General features: G+C 33.9%; 1 protein-coding gene across 9 annotated transcripts in view; it reads right to left on the bottom strand.

Moving 5' to 3' along the window:
• Window positions 1–25891, bottom strand: part of CDH18 (cadherin 18) — a 903322-nt gene that overhangs the window by 170690 nt on the left and 706741 nt on the right. The window contains exon 1 of one of the 9 annotated variants that reach the window (XM_070245960.1): window positions 19218–19405. The exons of the other annotated variants lie outside the window; for them this stretch is intronic. The gene's annotated coding sequence lies outside the window, so the exon portion shown is untranslated. Of the gene's footprint in view, window positions 1–19217; window positions 19406–25891 lie in introns of those variants that run through there. 9 annotated transcript variants of the gene reach the window in all.

Below are 25891 nucleotides of genomic sequence, written 5' to 3'. Positions count from 1 at the left end.
ACTAAATAATCTTCCAGAAAATAAAGTGAGGAATGCTTTCCAACTCACTTTAACACTGATGTCAAATCAAATGAAAACTCAACAAAAAATCACAACTAGGGACCAATTTTTCACATGAACATAAATAGAAAAGTCTCAGTAAAATATTAGCAAGTTATAGAGAACAAAATATAAAAAGAATAATACATCATGATCAATGGAATTTTAACTCGGAATGTAACGTTGATTCAATATTTGAAAATTAACCAATGTGAATCATCATATCAATAGGCCAAACAAAGAAAATCAATATGGTCTTCTAAATAGGTACATAAATAGCACTTGATAAAATTCAGTACCAATTAATAATTTAAAAAACTCAGAAAACTCCGAATCGATGGAAGTTATTTGATCATTTCACCAAAGAAGATATACAGTGGTGGAAAAAAATAATGAAAAGATGCTCAACTTCATTAGTCATTAATGAAAAGATAATTAAAACCATGATGGAATATAAGTATCTATTAGAATGGCTATAATTAAATTATTTTTAGAAATGGTATTATCGATTGCTTCCAAAGATATAAAGCAACTGAAACTCTCATATACTGATAGTGGGGAGGTAAAATCTTTCAGCCACTTTGGAAGCCCAGGGATATTTTCTTACAAAATTAAGTATATACCTACTATACAATTTGGCAATCCCACTACCAGGTATTTTCTCAAGGGAAGTAAAAACTTACGTTCATGCAAAAACCTGCATGTAAATGATTATAGTAATTTTATTAATAATTGGCAAACCCCCGACTATTCTTAACCTAGTAAATGAATAAACTATTATTTATCCTTATAATGGAATATCACTCAGAGATAAAAAGAAAAGAGTTACTGACACATTCACTGTGGATGATTCTAAATGCCTTTTGCTCCCTGGAAAAATCCAGACTCATAAGACTATATACTGTATGAGTTCGTTTATATGATATTCTAGAAGAAAAGACAAAACTAAAAGGATAGAATACAGATCAGTGGCTACCAGGACCTGGGGTGAAAGGAATGGTTAACTCTCCAGGGACAGGTGGAAATTTTGTTCTACATGTTGATTACACTAGTGGCTACATGAGCACTTCTTGTCAAAACTTTCAGAAATGTTAATCAAAAAAATAAAAGAATTCTACTTTATGTAAATTATATCTCAATAAAAATAGAGTTACAACGTAGTTTTATTATTTTATATGGAGTCACATATTACTCAGATTTTTTGTCTCAGACTCTTGAAGTTATGAAGAATAAAGTTTTCAAAACATTCAACTTCACCATATATTTTATTGTATAAAGGTACAGAGATCCCCCATATACTCTTAGGCTCACTTAGGCATATATTTAACATTGTATAAAAGTACAGAGATTCCCCATATAACCTTAGGCTCACTGATGCATTCCCTCCCCCACCCCCGCCCCCGCAATGATGGCTAACAACATCTCCTACCAGTGCGATACATTTGTTAAAACTGATGAACCTACATTGACACATCATTACCATTCAAAGCCCAAAGTCTTCCAAAGTGGCTGTACCAGTTTTCGTTGTCACCATCAGTGAAAGAGGGTTCCTATTGCTCCATATTCACATTTGGTAATGTCAGTGTTTTAGATTTTGTGCATTCTAATAATGTGTAGTAGTATTGGATTGTTTTAATTTGCATTTCCCTGATGACATATAATGTGAGTTATAACATGTATTTATTTCGGCCAAAGTACAGAAACTAATTAAATAATGGATATGGATAAATATTAGATAAATATTGTGGATAAACTGAATTGGATTGGATAAATACGGATAAATATTTTGAGAAGAATTCCCTTAATAAATCAGTTTAAATCAATCTGCTAATCTCTTCTTTCATATGGAAAAAATCACTGTTTCTGAACTCTGGACTACCTGAAAATTCTGTAAATTTGCTTTATCTTTTAAGCTATTTATAAATGCTTTCAAAATTATCAGAATTCCATATTTATGGAACACAATTTAATGCAGTTCAACCTATAAAATATATTTCATCATCAAAAATTTTGCCCCTAGTTTGTAATGAGACATTAAATAGCAAATGACTGATTTTTTTAGGAGGAAAAATACATAATGTTTTATGATTCTGTTACTTAATCAATTATATAGTAAACTAAAAATATTTTCTTAGTTATTCTAAATGTTATAATTTTAGAAATGCAAATCATATCTACCATTTAAAAATCTTGAGTAGTCATAATATTTTAAAAGTTTGAGAATTAATACATTTTGAGATACATATATGTCCCTACATATTTTCTCAGAGTGTAAGTCCACATAAATATAATTCCTCTGTAGGTAGTTTTTCTTGAAATAAATTATTTAAATAATAAATAAATACATCAGTATTACAGATATTTGGATTAGAGGAGAAAGGAATAGGTCAGAGACAAAAAACTACAAGTATCTTGAAGTTTTGGACTTGGAAAATAACTCATTTTCCAAGATGGTCAACATGACCTTGGCTCCCTGGTGTTATTCCTGTGATTATGTTATTTTAAGTTGTAACGAGATTTTGCAGGTATAATTAAGCCTACTAAGCATTTGACCTTCTTCTGATAGGAGGGGTATGTAGGTAGGCTAACCTACCCAATCACCTGAGCCTTTTAAAATCAAAGAGATTTTTCTTGGACTGGTAGCTATAGTTGTAGTGAAAACAGAGAATTTTGAAGTTGAGAAGGATTTGACAGAAGAGAAGTATTTTGTTGCTAGATTTGAAGAGTAAGGGGGCATCTTCAGATGGAAGGGCCCTGAGAGTAGCCTCTCAGAGCTGAAAGTGTTCACTGGCTGTTGATCAGCAAGAAAACACGGGCCTCGGTCCTAAGATTGCCCAGAACTGGATTCAGCCAACCACCCAAATAAGCTCCCCCGCAGAGCCCCGGAGCCTCTGGATTAGAGCCTAGTCAGCTGACACCTTGATTTCAGTTTTATGAAACTCTAAGCAGATAACCCAGTGAAGCCCATCTGGACTTCTGACCTAGAACTTTAAGAAAATACGTGGTTATTGCTTCAAGCTTCTTAGTTTGTGGTAATTTATTAAGCAGCAACAGGAAACTAATACTAATAAAGTAATGGTGAAAAAAAAAGAGGAGATTGAGGACGCAAAACCCATTTCCTGCGGGAGGACAAAAAACAAAACAGTAGGAATTGTGACAAGCATATTGACTATATGATTATCCTTTAGGTTTTGAAAGAAATTCTACTATTATGTTTCTGTTTATTTGAACAGTACTTATTTTTGAATCCTTTTAATTTTTTTTTTTTTACTTTTTGGATTCCAATTAAATACCCCAAACATATTACACACCACGTATTTTAAGATCATACAAGGATTGAAGTTCTTGGACAAATTCTATTTCTTAAGTTACTTTTGTAAAAAAGACAAAATGTAAATGATAGCATATAACATCCCTTAGTCTACTGAGAAATCAAAAAGAAATATGACGTCACATTTATAAAAGGTAGTTGATAGACCAGAAGACGTTTCTTTTAAAATAAAACAATATTCAAGTTTCTTCTCCTTTTTACTTATTTGCATTTCAAGAAAACTAGTGAGAGAATAGATTTTTGAAAAATTAGGTAAGTGAGGTTTAAATGCAAAGTCTCATATTGGTAGATAAATTATGGAAAATACATTGCAAAATGGAATGAAAATACAATAAAATACACAGAATGAGCTGCAGAACTGGGTTTGGAAGAAAAAGACTTTATCGAAAGTAATTCCATGTTTTGGAGAAGAGGACGATTCTACAAGGAGAAATGAGACATCTCTAAGCCTGATTCAGAAATATGCAAACTCAGATGGACAGTGAGTAATGCACTTACCGCCTACCATCTGTCCCTAAATTTAGGGATCACCTAAGGCTTTATCCCCCAACCCCCATTTTCAGAACCTGAGTTTAGACTGCAAATTTGGGAGAAGCCAAAATCCAGAGGGGATGACACAATAAGTCAGTGTTTTCAGTTACTTCACCTCAGGAGAAAAAAATAATTAATAATAAGCACATCTCAGCTTAAATTCAAATTCATGTGTGTGGAGACTCCCATGCCCACTGGGTGACTGAAAATATATGGGATCCAAGAAAATACAATCACCACTTTGGTTTACTTTTTCACTGATTTTTTTTCTTTTTACATGTTTTGAAATCTTGACTTTTTTTACATATTGCATATTTACAGATGTTTTAAATCATATACAAGAGAGCATGTTCTTTCAAAAATAGGTCATTTTTTTACACATGAAAATATAAGCATTTACCCAGACTGTTCAAGATGCTATTATGTCTTTAGAATTTATCTTGATATGCTGGCATTTATTTCTAGCTAGCATATGCTACTCATGTGAATAGCGGTGCTGATGAAATGCCACATGGATATTTGGAGGAAAAAAAGAACAAATGGGTCACCGAGTCTCCCAGCGTGCTGTTCCTGACTGTGTGTAATAGAGGTAAATATCACCATACAAGAATTCGTGCTGTGACTCTATGCTGTAATGCCATAGATATGCAGTTTATCACTTGAAAAGTACATAATTGCACAGCTTGTATTATTTCTACATCCTAGCTCTAGAAGCTTGGAGTCCCCTCTCCTGTTTGATAAATTACTTAAAATGTCTTCTCCATTAACTATTTATTCTACCTTCCCTACACAATTCCGAATAGTATTATGAGCCATAAGCCAAATACCACTCTATCTGCCCTATTTTTCTCTATCCATGCATTAATTATGAGCTTTTGTTTTACCTGGGACACGTAAATTGTGTGAAATTAATGCAAAATGTGCAGAATGAAACAAAATATAGCTGTAACTAAAATTAGAGCACACTGCACTTACGCTTCCTTTCCACAACAAATCAAGCACTCTGTATGGGAGAATAATAAGGAGGCAAGCTTATCTAGCTGGCATATTTTAGAAACAATGCAAAGTGAACAAAAACAACTTGGGGAAATTGTTGAAAAAAAATTAGGGGAATGAATATATCTACTTTAATTCCCTATTTTGTTGTAACATTGGTGAGAAAAGATCTAAAACTCTGAGAAGCTGGAAATTACACGAAAGACCTCATCTAATAGTTTTGTGGGGTTTTTTTGGGCAGATCTTTAAATATTACAATAATGCAACTGTATTAAAAGTAACAAAACTAATGCTTTCCAAGAATGATTCCTTTTATATTCCTAATGGGCATTTGGGTATTTTTGGAAACTTTCAAATGACAGAATTTTATCAGAGGAAAATACCATTGTGAGGAAACAAAATCGTTCTATCCTCTTGTATAATTATAATTCACAGTTTTATTTTTGCAGTGTAAAAATATACAAAATATATGTTGACGCTAACTATTTTCAAATAAGTATGAATTTGTTCATCCCCTGTACCTTTAAATTTTACGAGAATTATCAAGTCTTTTTAAGCATATGAACATTGATTGAGGGAGTCTTCAGATTTTGAGTGCTAGTACATTTACATCCTAAATTCTTAGCCTGCTAGAGTGGGCGTGGGAACAATTTTAAGCCAAGACTCTCCTAAACCGAACTTTCCAAGTGACTACTGGAGGAAATTAAGCTTGAGAGATAATCTCTGAAGGAAAGAAATGAGACCATTGTTTAATGAGTAAGGGTCAATGAGTAAGGAAATGGAAGCAACCACATCTCCCTCTGGAATATTTTGCTTTACATTATATGCTAAAGCCATTACTAAGTCTTGGGCTGAATAAATCTCTTTAACTTTGTTTAACTCCAATTCTCAATTTATTTGACCAGTGAACATTTTTTTCATTTCATTCATTTTCATTGACCATATTAATATTTCATATGAAATATTTTGAGAATTGATATTCTATGTCACAAAATGGAATTCTCTCAAGCAGATTTTCTTTAGCCTTGAATAAGGGGAACTTTATAAACGGGAAAAAAAAAGTTAGATACTCCAGTATTTTAACTTCTGCATATAGTTCATGGATTTGTTGAGAACAAAAAGACATTTAAAATTTAAAAGTAATAGTTATAATCAGTATTTAGACAAGTTTATTTCCTGAAATTGATTCTACAGAATGAATGCCAAATATGACATGGTCTATTGAACCATGGAATAGATCCGGGATAGAATTCAACAGTGGAATAAATTACTGAAGTAACAGTGTGCAAGAATTTCGAAGAAATGCATTAACCTCTGTGAAGTAACTTGCATTCAGCAACAAGTCATGGCATGTTAATCTAATGGAATCTTAAAAAATGTGGTGACCTTGATTTTAATAACGTATTTGACATGATCACTCTATTAGCCCTTTAGACAAATCAAGAAATTTGTTCCAGAGAAAATACTATTTAGGGACACTCAAAATATCCTACATTGATCTCCCATGATCACATTTTCTTATGGGAAAATTAATGTGAAACTCAAGATAAATTTCTAGCAGGATTTAGATAGACTTTTAAGGATTCATCAGTTCTGTAAAATTTATTATTTTATTTGTGATTAATATCTTGACATAGTTAGAAAGTTGATCAAATGTGTATACTATGCAAAATTGAGAGAAATTTCAGGTTCATTAAATCAAAATCCAATCTAGGTGGAAAAACTGACTATCTGAAAGGATGAAAAATAATGTGAAAATTCAAACCTAGGTATAAAGAAATCAACCACATATTTTTCAAAATGGCTTCAATGTATGTGCAAAGACATTTCAAATGTTTAATTAACTATATATTCAAGGTGAGTCTTTTCTGTGAAGTATTGCCATCAAAAATATTGATGCCATCATAGGTTGCATTGAAATAAGCTAACATTAATTGAACGTATCCTATGCATGAGACACAATGCTATATCCTTTACTGCATTAAATCAGTTAATTCTCAAAACAAATCTGAGTTTGGAATCATTATCTCCATTTTAGAGCTCTTGGAACTAACACAGAGAATTTCTGTAATTATCCTTGAAGGCAAGGATCATATCAGGTTCTTTTCTCTGTATATCCATATGTAGAAGAATAAATGACATAGAGTTAGGTATTCATAAATGATTGAAAGAATAAATGGCTTGAGAAAATCTAGACATGAGCAAGAAGATTGCCATAAGGTAGACAACTATCATGATAATTAATAACTGGTAGAACATTTCCATAAAAAAATTGTTAACATTTAAATGTTTATAAGGATAAACATTTAAAAAGAAGAAAACCTTAGAACTACACTATCACCTCTCAGGAATGTTGTAGAAAGAATTTACATAAAATTACATAATTATGGTAAGTACGATCCATTTCATGTATGAAATAATACATTATATAATTATATAAACTATGTCAAAAATAAATTTAAAAAGTTCTACAGTTTGAATTTTTAGGTTCACTTTTGTTTTCTGGAGTAAAAATTACTTTATGTATACATAATAAACTGGGAATGGATTGTCAAATAACCAAAATACATTTGTATTTCATTTTCTAAAAAGATTTAACTTTAACATTATCAATTAATAGTCATATAGTGACTATGTGCGGCTCAATGTTTTTCTTTGTAGAATGGACGACTGAAAGACATCTGGTAGTTTAATAAATGCTTCTTCTTATCAGCAACTGTCAATTATGTTGGTTAGGCAACAGTTAGCGTACAGGAATAGAATTCTGTGCTTCCAATTAAGTCATTATAGATTTTCATTTAAAAAGGCAAATTGTTTTGATCTTTAAATTTTCGAAGCTTAGGAAATACATGTTATGAATGAAAAGGAAGAACATATCAGGATATTAACATGAAAAACAGGTATTCTTCTGAAACAAGAAATTATTTGCACATGGAAATATGGTATTGGATAAGGGAACAGCGAGGAAGTTAACCTAAGAAAGAAGTGTGATTACACAATGGAAAGAATTATTATTATGGTAGCGAGAGTTTAAGAAATGTCTTGATAATACGGAGCTTTAGAATTTAAATATTTAGCAACAGATATTGTGATAGAATATGTCATACACAGACCAGTGATTTTGTATGAAGAACATTATATTGTTATGCAGGGTGGGTTGAGAAAAGGGAGTCTCATTCAAGTTGATAGTATTTAGACTAGTGAGAAAAGCTAAGGAAGATGTAAGAATGACCTTTAAGAGAACTAAAACAAAAATTATCCATCCCATATTTTGCAAGAAAAATGGTATATTTTGATGACCCATCCTAGATGATGAATGCAAGGAAATAATCAAATATATCGCCCAATGTCTGCTCTGGGAGAACAGATGGAATATTACAACACAAGCCAACGAAGAAGACATGACTAGAAAATCATTTCAGGAGGAAGTTATAGCTGTTGTATTTGAGCATGCTGAGCTTGTGCTACCAGTAAAAATAAAATTTAAGGAAGTTGTTTTGTAAGTAGATAGAAATAGCTGTAGGTTAACTCTTCAAAAATCAATTTGATTGAAATCAATCTCCCAAAAGCAAATTGTTTTTTGGTAAAATGCTCTGCAACTGAAGAGAACTAGAATATTTCATGGTCACAAAACCGGTAATAGGGATGAGGGGAGAGATACAAGAAGTAAGGGCAAACACTGGGAAGAAGACGGAGATTATGAGCTTATATGGGTGACTAGATGTAACAAAAGTTATTTGTACCCTTTCTAAGTTTCTGTTGAAGGACTGGGGAAGGTATACAAAGAAAGGGAGAAATGTACCAAAGAAAACTTTATTCTGTATCAAGTAAATCTTGAAGTCTAAAATTACGGTATGAATTAGCACTCAAATATGTCGTTTTAAAACGTTGAAACCATCAATCTCAATAAAGTTTCGAATGAAATTCTGATTCCTTAATCTGTTGCATTGGGATAAAATATATTTTCCTTTTTAAATTAGTAATTAAGATTTCTCTGAGAAAACCACTTTATCTCCCCAAACTAAATTGATAAATAACAGAAATAACAAAATAGTATAATATACAAGTTATAAGTGTAGAATTAACAAGAACATGTGTTTATGATGACTCAAGTACTTCATATTTTATTGATACAAGTAGATCAAATTATATCTTACTATATAAAATAACAGTTTAGTGAATTAAACATTCCATACTTTATTGTCAATATTATTTTGTTATTTGAAATTGAACAAATTTAAAATGTAATCAGCTAATTATTAAAATAGATTATGTGTTGGTCTCATTTTAAAAACATAAGAGCATCTTTCAGGATTTCAAAATCTAGCATTTTTCATGAGACTTATAATCATAATGTATGTTGTTTAGGTAATAGTGTATATAAGTATACATACATAAACTAGTTTAGTTTGCTGATCCTGAGTGGCATAAACACAGGAATAATATTCAAAGTAATTAAACACGCTTAAATATCATAATTACAGATAATGTATCATAATTACAGATAATGTATATAATATCCAGTATAAATAACAGATAAATGTATATATGTATATTTATTTTATTAAAGTATCTCCATATATTTTTACTTAAATATCCTGTTTTGCAAAGTTTTTATATTTGAATGTCCTCATATTGATGAATTATTTTTATCTTATATTAAAATTCAATTGATAGTTGTTCTAATCTTAATGTGGCTGATATACCAAACAGGCACCCTTACAAATGCCATTTACAATAGGAATTTACTGACTATGCTACAGTACCATTTGGTTGTATTTATTACTCTCTAATTAACCATGTGACATGCACAATAATAATAAAATGATAAGTTTAAACATATTTTGGGTATTCAGTTTTACCAATAATAATAAAGCTAATCAAAAATTATAAAACATTTTCTCTCAAAATTATGGTTGGTTTATTGATTTCTTTGGGATAATGACAAGGACTTTGTCAATGTGAAAATATAAATTCAAATACTTAACATGAGACAAATTATCTGAAATGACTGCTGGGGTAATTGCAAATTAAAAACCCTTATGTGTATTTATATTTTACTTTTACTATGCTTTTTAAATGACAAATACTGGAATATTCTTTGTGAGTCTGTGAGTGTGTGGTCTTTGAATGCAGTTGTGAAATCATTTGAATATATATGGTTATAATATTTTCACCCGAACTTTTAAATTGGCGTAAAGTCCTTATTAATATTCTATTAGATTCTATGATTCTCATTAGCATTGAAAAACAAATAAGATGATAATGACCTTCCATTTACTTTATATGTTTCTTTATTCTTGTAAGGCATTAGACTAGTATCATTGAAAGACCTGTTATAGTAATTTAAAATATAAATGCTATCTATTTAATTAATAAGAGATAACTGTCTATCAAGAATGGCTGCAGAGAATTATAGTTAGTATTATATAAAATAATTAAGACTTATCAGCCTAGCTCAGTTTTGAATAAAATAAGTGAAAGTCAAAGAGATAAGTGTGGTTTAAAAGATGTATGAATGAAAGGGATTTTTTTTTAATAATTGAACAAAGTGTTGTAATGAATGATGTTTCTTAATTAATTGTCAAAAATAAGATGTGAAGGTGACTGCAAGCTACACTCACATTATAGTCCCTGACCGGGTGATATCTCAGCCATGAAGTGTTCTTACCAGTATAAACACTTGTTTCCTTGTAGTCACACTGCATTTATGTAAACAAATATTTTAGTAATATCAATTGTTTCTGGGTTTTTTTTGAGGAAGATTAGCCTGAGCTAACTACTGCCAATCCTCCTCCTTTTGATGAGGAAGACTGGCCCTGAGCTAACATTCATGCCCATCTTCCTTCACTTTATACACAGGACACCTACCACAGCATGGTGTTTGCGAAGTGGTGCCATGTCCTCACCCGGGATCCGAACCGGTGAACCCTGGGCCACTGAAGCAGAAGGTGTGAACTTAACCACTGCGCCACTGGACCAGCCCCGTAAATTGGTTTTAAACTAGCCATTTTGCTGCAAGCCATAATTTTTTGTGAGGCTATATTTAAATAAGGAATAAAATAATATACCAAAAACTGAAGCATTAAATATGATTATTTTCCCACTCAGTAAGTTTTTCATGATGCCTTGAATAAAACACACACTTTGTGTTTACATAGACATTCATACGACAAAATAACTAAATTTTCAGAACAGAACATTAAATCAAGCTTGGTTTGTGCAATCTTTTTTTTTTTTTTTTGAGGAAGATTAGCCCTGAGCTAACTGCTGCCAATCCTCTTCTTTTTGCTGAGGAAGACTGGCCCCAAGCTAACATCCGTGCCCATCTGCCTCTACCTTATATGTGGGACGCCTACCATAGCATTGCTTGCCAAGCGGTGCCATGTCCACACCCGGGATCTGAACCAGTGAACCCTGGGCTACCATAGCATAACATGCGCACTTAACCACTGCACAACTGGGCCAGCCCCTGTGCAATCTTTATAATGGTTACATTGCCAGAGGAAAGGCAAGGAAAATACGTATTATTGGAAAATTCAATATATCCCAATAATGTATGTCTATAAATTTATTCATATATATATATATATATAAATAAATAAATAAAAGGACCAAAGCAACAAGGTTATAGGATAACAAGAAGGACAAAGAAAAAAACCAAGTGGTGTATTCATTATTCAGCAAATATTTACTGTGTGCCTACTCTATGCCAGGCCTTGTAAAAGTACAGTGAATATAGTGGTTAAAAACAATTGGCAGGGCTGTCCTGGTGGTGTAGTAGTTAAGTTTGCATACTCTGCTTCAGTGGCCCAGGGTTTGGATCCCAGGCATGGATCTACATACTGTTCATCAAGCCATCCTGTGGTGGCATCGTGCAGACAAAAAATAGAGGAAGACTGGCACAGATGTTAGCTCAGGCACAATCTTCTTCAAGCAAAAAGAGGAAGATTGGCAATAGCTGTTAGCTTAGGGCGGATCTTCCTCACAAAAAAAAAAGAAAGAAAGAAAGAAAAGAATCACTTTCTATCTCCTGGACCTGAGTGCCTAGGTATCTGTGGGGATCTGATGGGGGCCTGAGAATTTCCATGTCTAAGAAGTTTTCAGGCAATGCTGAATCTGCTGGTCTAGGGCCCAGCACGTTGTAAAGTGCTGAAATGGGAACCTCAGCACATCTGGAAGTCACACTTGAAATGAGGTCCGAAAACTGAGCGGGAGTGAACTAGGGAAAGAGGGGAGGGGTAGATTTCCCATAGGTTTGGGGAGCAATACTCACAGAGTGAATTCTATACAAGGGAGTAGCAAGGAAGTACAAAAAGAAGCTTATGTCAGTAAACTCCACGAAGATAATGCATTTCATTAAAAATTGCTGAAAAAAATTTTTTCACATAAAATATGGAAAATATTTAATAGCTTAGGGTAATTAAAATTGTAAATGAGTTATGGTTTCAATATAAAAATTTTAAGTAATAGCAAATTCTGTTAGTGAAAAGGGAAAAGAACATTACATAACCAGTATATATGCATAGATTTTAAGGAACACAAACACTTTCAATAAGGAAGGGCGAGGAATGTTAGCCAAAAGTTCATGTTCATGCATTGAAGGGTGGTTAGATGTGTGGCTAGAGAATGAATCAAAGATCATGAGATGAAGGGGGCCTCTGTGACATTTAGGACAAATTCAACTTTAATCTCTAAGGACTGGGCCATATTGAAGAATTGTAAGTAGCTGCATAACATGATAAAATATACATTAAAAAGCTCATTCTAGAGGAGTGACATCAGCATCATGGTGGAGTAAACGCTTCCCTTAGAGTCTCCTCTCTAGGATATAGTGAAAAAGACATTCATCAACCAATGGAGGACATTCATACAGTACAAAAGATGACTGAGAGATTCACACAGCCACATATCTGAAGGTGGAGGTGATGGACCTCCCTGCCCCCAGCTCCAGGAGGCAGGGGAAGGAGGTAAGGGGATTTCCTCTCACTCTCAAGTGGTAGCAATCTAGAGCCTGGGACCTTGTGTGGCAGCTGGCATGGGACCCTGAGAGGAGAAGGGGGAAAGGTCAGCCCTCTGCAGGAACACTTGTGCTCTCAGAGCTGCCTGTGAACCTGGGGTAATGCTCCACACCAAGGCAGCTAAGCAGTCATGTGGGCATCCACACCATACCAAGCAGCCCAACAGGCAGACAGTGAGTGCAGAGTAGGGCCCATGGGGTCACACATGTGAAAGAAAGCACCTCTCGGCACCACCTGGTGCACCAGCTTGACCAGTCAGCCGGAGGAGGGGATCCTTGCCAGAGTGCCTGTGCATATGTGTGTAAAGCCACAGTGGCCAATGGGCAAATGCAGACAGACCCTGTCAGCACAGCTTCCAGTGGACAGGAGCATCTGGCATGGGTCACAGAGGGCTCAGAAAACACAGCTCCTGCCCCCTCACCCAGTGGTGGCAGGTGGAAACTGTGACCAGAAACTACCAATATGTGATGGTAAAACCCCACCCCATCAAATAACATGAAGAGGCGTATTAACACTCTAGACCAGAACGAAAATGACAAGTACCCAGAAATCAATCCTCAGGTCACAGGAATTTACAATCTAAATGAGAGAGAATTCAAAATAGCTATCATAAAGAAACTCAACAAGTTAAAGAAAACTCAGAAAGACAGTTTAATGATCTCAGGTATAAAATTAATGAACCGAGGGAATTGTTCCCAAAAGAGACTGAAATTATAAAAAAAGAAAACTCAGAAATGTTGGAGATGAAAACCACAATGAATGAAATTAAGAAAAATCCTGAGTCCTTAAAAAACAGAGCTGATATTCTGGAGCACAGAATCAGTAATTTAGAGGACAGAAATATAGAAATGCTGCAAATGGAGGAGAAAGAGCTAAAACTAAAAAGAAATGAGGAAATTCTCCAAGAAATATCTGACTCAATTAGGAAATGTGACATAAGGCTTAGACGTATTCCAGAGGGAAAAAGGAACAGAGAGCTTGTTCAAAGAAATAATAGCTGAGAACTTCCAAAACCTGTAAAAGGAGCTTGAATCACATGTAAATGAATTAATAGAACTCCTAATTACATCAATGTAAAAGGCCTTCTCCAAGGCATATATTAGTAAAACTGGCAAAGTCAATGACAAAGAAAAAATATTTAGGGCAACAACGTAGAAGAAAATAACCTACAAAGGAACCTGCATCAGGCTTTCAGCAGATTTCTCAGCAGAAACCTTACAAGCCAGGAGAGAGTGGAATGATATATTCAAAATTCTGAAAGACAAACTTTCAGCCAAAAATAATCTATCTAGTGAAACTATCCTTCAGATACAATGGAGAAATAAAGACTTTCCCAGATAAACAAAACCTGAGGGAGTTCATCACCATAAGACCCCCCTACAATCAATGATGGAGGCCCTCATGCTTGAAAAAAAAGGAAAGGTTTACAAAGCCTTGAGCAAGGAGACACCTAGACAAACAAAATCAGAAAATTGCAGCTCTGCATCAGAACAGATTAGCAAACATTTAATTATAACCTTAAAGATAGAGGGAAGGAAAGCATCAAAAATAACTATTGTCTCTTCATTTTAATCATAAACTCACAACACAAAATGTAATAAGTTATGACAACAGTTTATTTAGACAAGGAAGAGGAAAGGGATGGAACTTGCTTAGACTAAGGAAATAAGAGGCTATCAGAAAATGAACGATCTCATCTACAAGATAATTTATAAAAACCTCACAGTAGCCACTAAACAAAAAATCAGAATAGAGACACAAATGATAAATAATGAGAAAACCATTATAGAGAAACACCAAACTGAAATGGCAGTCGGAAATACACAGGATGAGAAACAAGGAAAATACAGAAGGGGAAAACAAGTGATAATATGGCAGTATTAAGCCCTCAAATGTCAACAATCACTCTAAATGTAAATGGATTGAGTTCTCCAATCAAAAGCCACAGAGTGGATTACTGGTTAAGTTCAGTGCACTCCACTTCAGTGGCCCAGGGTCAGTTCCCGGGAATGGACCTACATGACTCGTAGGCAGCCAAGCTGTGGTGTTCATTCATGTACAAAATAGAGGAAGATTGGCCGAGATGTTAGCTCAGGGCAAATCTTCCTCAGCAAAGATAAAATAAAATAAATCCAGATAATAATATTACAGCATTTGTAGAGCTGTTGTTAGAATTAAACTAAAGCACTTGGAAGAATGCTTTGAAAATAAATAATAACTTCCTTTTCCTAATGGGAGGGAACAACTCCTCTCATGGCAACCTGCTGATGTCTTCGGTATTGAGAAGATTCACTGGAGAAAACAATGAGTCATAACTCTTCATTTTCTCTGAAGTAAACTACCTGTGCTCACAATTTTTCTCTATACGATTCTCATACGCATTTTAATCCTCAGAAATGTTAATGAAGGACCAAGTAATTTAGTACAATTTTCTTTACTGGTTGGTGGTTTTAATTCCTTTAAAGTTCTTTTTAAATTCAAGAGAGCTTATGAAAGGTAAACTCCACAGGAATAGTTACGTGGGTGAGAAAAATCAATACGATAATAATATAGATATTATCTGACAGAAAGATAAGAAGCTGTAAGAAATATGTTGCTGATACCTGTATTGAAAAACAGAAGCATAACTTTATAGGGAATAGAGATACTGTTAATGATAATATTTGATGGCACTATTTGTTTTTAATCTTCTGGTCTGGGGTATTTTAAATGCTAAGATTTTTAGACAAACTCTATTATTGTAGAAAATAGTAAAGAGTGATCAAAACAGTTATTTTCAGAAATGACTTTTCTTAAGAGACATATTACTTGGGACATAATTAAATGAGCCGTTTCTTTAGGTGATGCCCACTACATTCAGCCAAGAATAAGGGACGATTTAATTCATTTAACAGCAAGCAGTATTATGTTATGTTAAGGGATCTTTTTTTTTTTTTTGATTTGAGACACTGAGGAAATGAGAGCTAATCCACAAACAATCACCTTTCACTATGATTTACTCTTTTCTCTTTGTTTAGCCTCTCCTTAGACTGCTAGGAATTTCTATGAATTGTTAGGTTAAATATGATTAGGTTAAATATCATCAGAAATGAAATCATTTATTAAGGCTTAACAGGTTATAGCTTTATGAAATACTTAAACAGCTACAATAGTCCTTTAAAATGGTTAATGTGATTCTAGCTATTTATTTTAGCAATTAAAGCTATATTTTATGGATAAGTCCAGATGATTATCATTTAGAAATGTCGTAGTTCTGGTTTATAACCAGAATTTTGGTGATTTTTATGTCTTTCTTAACTGATGTATAAACTAAAGTTAACCAGAATTGTGAGAAGAAATGCAAATTAACCGATATTTCTTGTCATCATTTCTTTGGATACTGAATTCAAATATCTCTATAAAATGATTTATTGAAATATATTCTTTAATTAACTCAAATAACTTTAATCAGCTTTCTGTATTCTACTTTTTCATTGTTTAAACTTCACAAGCATATCTTACTCCAGTAATCAGAATAATAATGTTTAAAACACTATGATAATGTACAATGCAATAAACTCTACAATTACCAACACATGCAGTTGTCACAACAACGCTTTGAGAGCTGCTGTTATAGTCTCCATTTTACAGAGAAAATTGATTCATCGACAGGTTAGATTACTTGCCCAAGTTCACACAGCCAGAAAGGGTGAAGTCAGACTAGGGTCCAGGCAGACTGACCTCACAACCATTACACAAATGACACTTTCAACAAAGACATGCACTTAAGCGAATCAAATTTCACACAAACCTCACAAACTGAATTGAAAATGAAGAGGAAAAAGGAAGATTTTTCTAGATTACAGCTTCTATTTTTTTTCCTGAGGTGGCAGCACAAGGGACAATATTAAACTCATAAGTTTACATCATAGTGAATCTGGTGAGGAACACAGGGGTTCAACTTAATGGGCAGAAAATAAGAAATGTTCTTTACAAGGATGTGCAAATATAAGAGTTCAGGACATTTAAAAGTTGACTTTGCGAAATGAAGGAACTATATAAAAACTGATTTTCACTTAAGGATTTAATGAAAAAAAACCCCAAACATTGTTGCAGAAAAAGAAAAAAAATCTAAAGAAAGGGGATAAGAAAGCAAAACAGTAGGTGTTCATCTATAATTTGTCCAAAAGTTTTGTTTCTATAACACTTATTTTTCTTTCCTTTTTTATTCTCAATAGTATTTTGGATCTTTTTCTCCAAAAATTTTGCTTCAGATGGAGGTTCTTATCATTTGTACCTTCATGTCTTAACTTTAACTGCAGTACCTATATGGGTCGCTAGTTAGCTTAACTACATAGCTTAACTACATTAACTATATTGGTTACCAGTCAATTATCATCATAGACGACATACATATAATATAGGGGTAAAAAGGGTGTTAGCTGTAGCAAATATTAATATGAAATGATTGTCTAAATGCTTTGGTAATTCAGTTTGCAAATGGCAATGTAAATAAAAGTCATTATTAGTTTGAAAGGTTTAGAAAGCTTCCAAAATAATAATGTTTTATAATTTGTAGATAGCAGAAACTTAAATTTGGAAGGATACTTAGACTTTTTACCCACCCACTTTTCTGATAATGCAAATCCCTCTTTAACATCACCAAAGACTTGAGTTGAGTAGTTATGCTACCAATGCAGTCGCCCTAATTTAGTATTTATTGTAATCACTAGAAACTGCTTTCTTATATTGTACCAATATCTCAAAACTATCTTAAAGTTTAGCTGTATTTCCAGGACTTTGGCATCTTTTGCCTTTCTAAGAGCTGAAATACAGACCAGAAAAATGTCTCTACAAATAGCTGAGTAATTAGCTGCATAAAAGAAATGTGAGACCTTAAATGACCACAGGAAGTTGAGTTGCTCTGCCAGTTGAAACAACCTGGGCTGTTATCTGGAGACAAATAACCTTCTGTCTTAATTAATGTACTACAGATGGCCCCCAACTTAAGAAGTTTCAATTTATGATTTTTCAACTCTACAATGGTATAAAAGCAATACACATTCAATAGAAACCATAGTTCAAAGTTTGATCTTTTTCCGGGCTAGCAATATGCAGTATGATGCTCCTCGTGATAGGCAGGGACAGTGAGCCACAGCTCCCAGGCAGCCCCGCCATCATGAGGGTGAACAAGCGATATCCATAGAACCATTCTGTATCCATCTAACCATTCTGTTTTTCACTTTCAGTACAGTATTCAATAAATTACATTGGATCTTCAATAGTTTATTATAAAACAGGCTTTGTGTTAGGTGACTGTGCCCATCTGTAGGCTAATGTAAGTGTTCTGAGCATGTTTAAGGTAGGCTGGGCTAAGCTATGATGTTCAGTAGATTAACTGTATTAAGTGCATTTTAGACTTATGACATTTTCAACTTATGATGGGCCTCTCAGGACATGATCCCACCATAAGTCGAGGAAGATCCATATATTTTCATTCTCTGTGCTACAGCCTGTTAACATTACCATAACCTGGAATATTCACTGTTTCCTTAAATATTCTGTATGTCATAAAAATTATTTACAGTGATCATTTTTACTGACTGTGTAGTATTCTACCCTATAAAATTAAGATGCATTAATTTTCCACTCCCCTATTCTTAAAGACTTAGATTGTTTTGCAAAACTTTGCTCTTATCACAATACATGGAAAACAATATTTCCTGAAGACTGAGCCTTAGAGGAAGGAAATAAAAGCTTTAAGACATTTGATACATGTGGCAGTTTTTAAGCTATCATGTATCAGCTCCAAATTTCTCTTTATTGATATTTTGATTCCTGGTGCTAAGCCTCAGACTCTGCAAGCCGCATTTCAGCTTTAATAGCTACTCACTCTTAAATTTTGCCAAAAGGAACACTAGAGGGAGAGAGGAAGAGGAAGAAGGAGATGCTCCTCATTTCTTATTCCTGTCAGCATGGCCTTAGACAAAACCCATCACAATGGCTTCATCACTTTATTCTCATCTCCTTTTCTGAGATTGTTTTATTGTTTGACACTCACAGAACCAGCTCATTGTTTCCCTCAAAGGAATCATCCCCAGTAAGATAGTTTTCCTCTAATTAGGGACCCCAAATGCCTCCATATTCTAATTATGCAACCCAGGACGTATTGTTTCAAGGGTCACCCTGTTAAGGTTGTTTTTCTGTTTGCTTTCACATCCATTTCCAGCCTGTCTCTGCCCTGCTTTGTATTGCAAGCAATTTCCTTTCTGAGACTTCCTTTTTGTTTGGATTCTGGGAAGTATTCTCAAAAGACTTACGTAGAGGAAAATATTAGTGGCCGTGATTTTGCTCCCCACCTCTCTCTGCTTTGGGTGGCATCTTCAGGAGTTCCAGCTTTCCCCCATGAATTTAGACCTATCTAGGCTAGCACACCTTAGTTCCAATTTTGAATGCCCTGACTCATAGGCTCTAGTGACATCATCTTCTGCCTTGGTTGCTCCAGTCCTCTTTATTACATCATCATCCCCTGTTTGGCTTCTCTGCTGTGAAGACAACTGTATAGTCAATTTCCTATTTTAAGTTGTCTCTATTTGAAGGAAGATATTCTCAGACTAGACACTGATTAATCATAATCAAAGCAGGAGAGATGGCTGGAGGATCACACAGGATTTTTTAAGTTCCAGGCTTGGAAGTAACATATATTATTTCTTTCACACTCCAATTGTAACATAGCCCCACACTGACTATGGGAGAGGATGGCTCACTTCACATGTGTCAGAAAGAAGAAAACAGTGTGGCGAGCATAAAGCACTGTATGTCATATGTAGTAAACCCCCAAGAAGTATTTTCAACTGACAGGTACTTGTAATATGGAGTTATTAGTTAATACCATTAAAGTTAGTTCTGCTATAGCACACACTGCTAAGATTCACCACGCAACGAAAAGTTGCACAATAAAAAACACAGGGCTTATGGGGACAATGGAGTCAGGGCCACAATATTCAAAAACTTTGTCAGAAACACAAATAAAATAAAAATTAGAAAACTAACAGAAAGAGTTTTCACCTGCTAAATGGCTAACAAATAAATCAATACTATAATAAATATGGCACTTCACCTTGAAAAAAACCTGAAGTTTGCTTGTGAAACTGAGTGTTGGAAGAGTTGCAGCTTGAATTACAGTCAAGTGATGGATGGTGGGTTCTCTGAAATCGGATGGAAAGTTTACACACCTTATAGGTGTGGGTAGATGTGGTTCATTATATATGCAATTCAATAGTTGGTGGATGTTTGAAGACGGCGTTTTCGTGTTCAAATTTTGTGTACTCAGTTGGATGCAGTTCGCAGTGTTCACCTAGTTTCTCATGGATGGAATAATGCATAAACAAATGCAAAATTTGCATTATGCAAAAATTGTCCCTTAATATATCAATCATGTTGGAACACATTTGTGTTTACAAAACAAGCTTGATAACAGAACTTACTGTATTTCATATTGGCTAAATCACTATTTTTTGCATTGTCATAGAGAAACAGAGGACTTATAACTACATCTACAGATACCACAAATGTCTTCCTCATCACAAACACCCAATCAAGGATCACCTCAGCCTACCGATGAGAATTTGTAGAGGCAATTGTGTGGAGGATTACAAATACTATAGCAAAGGATGAAGGAAAATAAATTGCATAGTTTATCTAGAAAACTATGTAATTTTAATAGCTGTTATTGCACACATGTATCAAATAAAGTAGTAATAACTCTGTAGCAATTTGAATTTATTTGAAAAAATGGAAAGGCTTGCCCATTTCAACTCAGCAAAGGCAATAATCTAAGAAGAAAAAGAGACTCATTATTCACAAAAGAACCTATAAAAATTCCTTTAAATATAATTTGGTTAAAGGAAGAGATTATACCTGCAATATTAAAGGAGAAGTTGATTATCTGATCTTAAGTAATGTAAACTCTTAAGTTTATATCTAAATTTCTGAGCCACAGAAAGCTTTATTCAGCACTTATAGTAAATTCTTTGAAACTACAAAGAACGCTCTGAAAAAAAGGGCACTGCAAAATAACATTTGAATCATCTTTGAAGTTTAAAGTGTTTACCTTTTAAAATTAAGATTCAAAACTTACAATTATTTCAACAGCAATCCTCTTACTGTTTGTTACACTCTTACTAACTCTTAATCTCCATTTCTATAATTAGTAAAAGGTAAACTATAGTTTTCAATTACTAGCAATAAATTTTCTTAGAAATTGCATGAAAAAAACTGAAATTAATGTAATGTTTGGAAAAGTTAAAAAAGTTAAAACTATTAAAACCATCTAAAATAATGAAAGTGCATCTTTCTTGGGAATTTCTAATTGGGAAGGATTTCATTATATCTATATAATAAATAATCTGTACCTCCCTCCATATCCATTCCAGAAAATTCTTGGTGTCTCACTTTAACATTTTATTTTAATATTTCCAAACTGTACTTATAATTTGCTTACAAAATAAAGATTGTAAGCTATTAAAAAATATAATTGGGGGGCCGGCCCTGTGGCTGAGTAGTTAAGTTCGCGCGCTCTGCTGCAGGCAGCCCAGTGTTTCGTCAGTTCGAATCCTGGGCGCAGACATGACACTGCTCATTGAGCCACGCTGAGGCGGTGTTCCACATGCCACAACTAGAAGGACTCACAACTAAGAATATACAACTATGTACCAGGGGGCTTTGGGGAGAAAAAGGAAAAAATAATAAAATCTTAAAAAAAGTATAAGTTAATAAAAAAAAAAAAATATATATATATATATATATATAATTGGATGATGAGTCTAAGTAATATTACCAGGAAAGTTGAAGCTGAACAAGCTGGGTCAAGTTCCATTCCAAATTTTATTAAATCCATCTCAGAGGGAGAACAGTTGTCCACTTCCCTCTTTTGCACACTTTACATCTGGAAGTATGAACATACACATATAAAAATAGACACACAAACACAAATCAGACTCCAGGGACCACCCTATCAATAGGTCCAGTCTCCTCAATAGTCAGTATAAGGAAATATTTAATGTTTCCAGGCTATTTTCTTTTCTTTTCTTTTGCCTGAGCTAACATCGATTGCCAACATGGGGGATCCTCTTTTTGTATGTGGGTCGCCACCACAGCATGGCCACTGACAGACAAGTGGTGTAGGTCCATATGCCCAGGAACCAAACCAAGACCACTGAAGCGGAGTGTGCTGAACTTAACCACTAGACCACCAGGGCTGGTCCTCAGGCTATCTTCTCAAGCTGCACGTTCTCCCCACAATTCTCCACTGTTTTAAAGTCTGTTCTGAGCAATGGTGACCAAAAACTATAGAGGAAGTAACCAAAACCCTATTTAGAAAAACTAAATAAAATATTTGTAATGAAAGTTAATGATGGAACGCAATAATTAAGAGTATTTTCCTTCATATGCCCATATATTTTGGATTTGCAAATTATCTGGCAACAAGAAAATAAGAAAAATGGTTTGGATATATTTTAAAACAGACTAAGGAAGTCTTGAAGAAGCAAAATACAATCTTTGATAATATTAATAGATATTTAGTATTCTTGAGTCTATATTTCACTAGCTTAACAATCATATTGCTACAGTAACCAGTACAAAGATTCTCAAATTAATTCATAATTAATCTATATGTGTGGGGGAAGTAATCTTTATCTTTTATTCCTATTGCCTGCTAGAGCCTCTGGCACTTTGTGGGAGATGAATGTTTATGAATGTTTATTGAATGTTAATGAATATTTATTGAATAAATGAATGACAAGAGCAACTATGCATGATTGATTACATAATGCAGTAAGGTGAGAAGGCTTAGGTGACACTTTAAGAAAGACATCTAGAGGAGAAATGAGGAGAAGAGCTCTTGCTACAGCTTGAGAACACTGCATAACAGCACCTAGGACAGGGTCTCAAACAGGAGGCTCAGGTAATTAGTGTTGATTGAACTCAGAGCTTTGTTCTTTTATTCCATTTGATTGCCTGTGGGACAACACAATATCTCTTTCCTGGTGTGTGACTGTGTGCACACATTCATGCATGCGCGTGTGAAAGGGATGAATAATAGAATCATAGCCCCAGCTCTGTGTGTGCATAGAAAGCAATGCAGCAATTTGCTGGAAGGAAACACTCATAATTATTTTTTTTCTGTATTGACATTCTGTCTCCAAACTAATGATTTGTTTATTGAACAAGGACACATAAGAGACATAAATTGTGGTTATGTTGTATCTTTGCTACAAAGGATAATTTTTAAAATATCTCTGCAGTGTTAAATCTAAGGATGCAGGGCTCTTGAATATTAAATATCATCTTGCTATCCAGAAAGAGACCAATGAATGATTAGTGATCTGTTTATACAACAGAAATAGCTAGTCTACTCCATGTAAAATTTAAGACACATTGAAAGCCTAAAAATGTATTCCATATTTTTTGCCTGACATACATTCAGTTATAAAAATAGTCACAAAATTGCAATTATTGTTCCAAAGTTCATTGACAATGATCCAGGGGCTTGTCCTTTACACAGGCTTCCACATTGCAATCAGCATCCTGGGGGCTGCAATCAGGAAGACGTTAGTGCTCTCCAAGTTGACGCTTTGGATTATTTCAACTCTAAAAGCCTAAGTCTGAAGTTATTGCAAGCACCAGGTACAGCACCCACTGACTGTGACTACAAGGTAAATTTCCTTATGTGTGTGAGAAAGATAAACAACTTCTGGAACTGAGTTCATCTTAACATTGTAATCCAAACCTGGAATATAGCCTCAAACTTAAAAGTCAAAATGTAGTTCACTGCACCGCTTTGTTTACCTACTGTCAAATAAGATTATATATTTTGACGTTTATTTATTTATCCATTGCTGCATCACTTTATTGCAATTAAATTATAATAATTCCTTGGTATATAAAGAGCTTCACATGTGTGTCTCTGTGTGCGTCTGTATGTGTATAAGTTCTCTAATAGTCACCTCTACCTTGACAGGAAATTAGGGGAGGCATTCTTATCCCCATTTTACATGAGAGAAAACTGAAGCTCAGGATTATGAAGTGACTTAACTGGGGCACATGGGGAGTATACCGTGGAGCAGAATGCAGCTCTCTCATCTGAATCTGGGTTCCATGTTTGCTCCTCTATAAACTTGTACTTCAGAGCTCACTAGTGATTTTTTTCTTTTAGATGTTTTCTGGAATCAAAGAAAATACAGTATTGCATCCCATTCAAGTAACTGCTCCTTTAAACTGAAACACTGGAAGTAAATTAAGAACCAGAATTTTTATTCGAATTTGGGGGACTTTTCTTAACCCACATAGTTTTCCATGTTCCCACACAAAAGACTATTTAATTACTAAAAGCAAATCAAGTGCTTTATTTCATAGATTTCAAAAATCAGGTAACTATGCAGGATCCGTGTTTCAGTTAGCCATAATAGATTATTCATTCTTGGGGTAACCTCATTCCTTGTAATATATAAATATCTTATGGGACAAGTCAGTCTCAGTCTCATTACTCTGTTTTGCTATGATCTAAAAATGGTTTAATAGGATGTGGTAGTCACGATTCCATGGAAGTTAATTAATTTTTAATCAAGACTATTAGCTTAAGTATAGATTTTTTTCATCTCTCTAAAGTTTTCATGTAAATAAATTCTCCAAAATGTTCTTTTTTTAAAGCTTGTATTTTGCTTTGGAGGTTAAAAATACATTCATGATTAATCTAGGAGGAATTGTACGTATCAGTATACTTTATTGGCAAGATATGCTACTGAGAATAAGGGGATGTTGCATAATCAACATAAGCTTTACTGACAGAGAGGGCTGAATTTGTCTAAACACTGTGGCCACTGACAACGTTTTTCAGTTGAATCCTGTCTTGAACATGATTTATCATCTATAAAGGGATCACAGGAGCCACCCAGTTGTTTCCAGTAAGACTGAACGTATTTACTATTTATAAAAGTGGCTTCAAAAAAGGTCAAACATATTTGTCCTATTCTACTCGGAAAATGTGATGGACATTGTTCATTTGAATAACTGTGAGGGCCAGTTTGGAAGTTTGTTTTCGATTCCTGGTAAATTTTTTAAAATCCAAAAGGAAGATGCTTTCAGTAATTTAGATCCTGATGTTATTGCATTAACTGAACAAAACTTAACATTTCACAATCTTGCACATACAGGGAACGCAGCAAATACTGACTGAATGAATGAATCAGAATCTTACAATGAGTAATTTTGCTTTTGTATGAGTAATAGAAATAACTGAAGGCTCCAGTTGAAACACATGATATAATGCCTATTAAAAAAATAAATGTCCAGAAAAGTAGAAAATATCACCTGTTTTAGGTTCTAAAAATATGACCTCTCTCTCACATATGTCCCAATATTTACCAGTTGCTGTGGGTGATTCTATGACTTTTCAAATACAAAAGGAAATTAAATCGCATGGTTTATTTGGAATGAGAATAATTAGGTATAGATCAATCTCAGTTGTGTATTTCACGTAATTCATGTTAATAGAATGACATTAAATTGCTACATTATTTAAATTGTACTTTTAAATACAAATTTACATATTAAATATGCATTCATTTTTGACTGTAGGCATATTGGTTATCATAAGTGGTTTATATTTGAATACTTAACACATGATTTAAAGAATTCCATTTTACTAGTCAGGATGCTAGCAAACTATAGTATGGATCATTTTATTCAAGGTTTATTTATAAATCTGAGAATATTTTCTCACATATGATTGAAAATCATTAGAAGAAATCTGACACAGAGGTATAATTGAATACTCCTGAAAAAAGCCCCTAGCTTTTGAACAAAGGAAGAAAATATAAGGCCAAAAGTTCAATATTTCTAGAATAAGAGAATACAAAAAAGTTTTTCAGCTCACAAGAAAAATGTAAAACCTTTCACTCTAATGACTCCCATGATGGGCATGGTAATAAAA

This window comes from Equus caballus, chromosome 21 (genome assembly GCF_041296265.1).
Source record: "Equus caballus isolate H_3958 breed thoroughbred chromosome 21, TB-T2T, whole genome shotgun sequence".
Lineage (NCBI taxonomy): Eukaryota > Metazoa > Chordata > Mammalia > Perissodactyla > Equidae > Equus > Equus caballus.
This window is presented reverse-complemented; position numbering and strand designations above follow the sequence as displayed.